The sequence below is a fragment of the Triticum dicoccoides genome, chromosome 4B, assembly GCF_002162155.2.
Source record: "Triticum dicoccoides isolate Atlit2015 ecotype Zavitan chromosome 4B, WEW_v2.0, whole genome shotgun sequence".
Lineage (NCBI taxonomy): Eukaryota > Viridiplantae > Streptophyta > Magnoliopsida > Poales > Poaceae > Triticum > Triticum dicoccoides.
This window is the reverse complement of record NC_041387.1, coordinates 264570954-264573728: the sequence shown is the minus strand read 5'-3', so window position 1 is coordinate 264573728 and position 2775 is coordinate 264570954.

Sequence of the window (2775 nt, the reverse complement as noted above, 5' to 3'; positions counted from 1 at the left end):
GGCGGCGGATCTGGCGGGCGGCGGCGGATCTGGCTAGGGTTAGGGTTTCGCGGGTGGGCCGGGGCGGCGGATCGGGCTGGCGGCGGGGCGAGCTGGCGGGCTGGGGCGCCGGGTCGGGCGCTTTATAAAGTGCCCCCCGAGCGGAGTCCCGCTCGGGCACGGCCCGAGGTTGGTGCGCGTTTTTTTTAAATAATTACGCTCGGTAGAAAAATAAAATAAATACTAAATGGACTCCAAAAATCCCGAAATAAATTTTCCCCGGCTTCTAAAATCAAGCCGGACTAGATGAACATTTATTTGGGGCCTAAATGCAATTTTGAAAAACGTGCATTTTTCCTAAATTCAAATAAAAAGCGAAAAACTCCAAAATAAATCTTATTTGATTTTTTATTAAATCTTCATTATTTCTTTATTTTGGGAAAGTCATTTTATTCCCTCTCTGAATTTTTGGTAGTAGAAATAATTGAAGATAAAATAAATAAAATCAATGATCCCATTTGCAAAATTTGAGAAAACCTCAAATAAGAAAATAACGAAATCCCCAACTCTCTTCGTGGGTCCTTGAGTTGCGTAGAATTTCTAGGATCGAGCCAAAATGCAACAAAAAATGATATGCATGATGATCTATGTATAACATTCCAAATTGAAAATTTGGGATGTTACAAACCTACCCCCCTTAAGATGAATCTCGCCCTCGAGATTCGGGTTGGCTAGCAAATAGGTGAGGGTGGTCCTTGAGCAGATCTTCCTCTCGCTCCCAGGTGGCTTCCTCCTCGGTGTGGTGGCTCCACTGAACTTTGCAAAACTTGATAACCTTACTGCGGGTAACTCGACTGGCATAATCCAGAATTCTAACTGGTTTCTCCTCATAAGTCAAATCATCCTTCAACTGAATTGCTTCCAGTGGCACAGTATCTCTCAGTGGAATATCGGCTATTTCTGCGTGACACTTCTTGAACTGTGAAACATGAAACACGTCATGTACTCCTGACAATCCTTCGGGTAATTCCAACTTGTACGCAACTTCTCCCATGCGTTCCAAAACATGATATGGTCCTACAAATCGGGGTGCTAACTTTCCCTTAACTCCAAAACGCTTAACTCCTCGAAGCGGCGATACTCGAAGATAAACTCTGTCTCCGACTTCGTATTCTGTCTCCTTGCGTTTTGAATCTGCATAGCTTTTCTATCTTGACTGGGCTACCTTGAGCCTATCGCGAATCAACTTTACTTTCTGTTCAGACTCCTTAATCAAATCCGGTCCAAACAACTGGTGGTCTCCAACCTCATCCCACAACAACGGGGTTCTGCACCTCCTTCCGTACAAGGCTTCGAAAGGGGCCATCTTCAAACTGGATTGATAACTATTGTTGTATGAAAACTCCGCGTATGGCAAGTTGTCATCCCAACTTGATCCATAATCCAAAACACAAGCTCTAAGCATATCCTCCAAAATCTGATTGACTCTCTCGGTCTGTCCATCTGTCTGTGGGTGGAAAGCTGTGCTAAACTCCAGTCTGGTTCCCAATGTTTCGTGCAACTGCTTCCAGAACTTCGAGGTGAATTGGGTTCCTCTATCTGATACGATACTCCCCGGAACTCCATGCAAACATACAATCCTTGTCATGTATATCTTAGCCAGTTTGGCACTGCTGTAGGTAGTCTTTACTGGAATGAAATGAGCTACCTTCGTCAAACGATCGACTACAACCCAAATCGAGTCATAGCCTGAACGAGTCCTGGGCAATCCCGTGATGAAATCCATGCCTAGTTTATCCCACTTCCATTCGGGTATAGGCAATGGCTGCAACAATCCAGCTGGCTTTTGATGTTCTGCCTTCACCCTCTGACATACATCACAAACTGCTACATACTCTGCAATATCTTTCTTCATTCCGGTCCACCAGAAAGTTTTCTTCAAATCCAAATACATCTTGGTATTCCCGGGGTGGATTGAATATGGTGAATCATGTGCCTCTTGCAAAATCAACTTCCTGATCTCTGGGTCATTGGGCACATAAACACGGTCCTCAAATCGTAGGGTATCGTACTCATCCTCACGAAATCCCTTAGCCTTTCCTTCGTTCATTTCTCCTTTATAGAGGCAACTTCCTTATCTGTCTTTTGAGCTTCTCTGATTTTATCCATCAATGTAGACTAAATCTCCATTGCTGCTACATAGCCTCTCGGAACTATTTCCAAACATAGATCATGAAGATCCTCGGCTAACTCCTTGGGTATTCCTCCCATCATTAGTGTATTGACGTGGCTCTTACGGCTCAACGCGTCTGCTACAACGTTAGCCTTCCCGGGGTGATAATGCAATCTCATATCATAATCCTTAATAAGCTCCAACCATCTCCTCTGCCTGAGATTTAACTCCTTCTGCGTGAAGACGTACTTCAAACTCTTGTGATCCGTGTACACCTCACAATGATTTCCAATGAGAAAATGTCTCCACGTTTTCAGTGTGTGCACTACGGCTGCTAATTCCAAATCGTGAGTAGCATAATTCAACTCATGGGGCTTAAGCTGTCGTGAAGCATACGAAACAACTCTTCCCTCCTGCATAAGCACTGCTCCAAGTCCTCGATGTGAAGCGTCGCAATACACTTCATAATCCTTAGTCTGGTCTGGTAGAATTAATACTGGTGAGGTAACCAAACGTTTCTTCAACTCCTGGAAACTAGCCTCACACTCTTCAGTCCAAATGAACTTAGTATCCTTCTTCAACAACTCTGTCATAGGCTTGGCAATCTTCGAGAAATTTTCAAT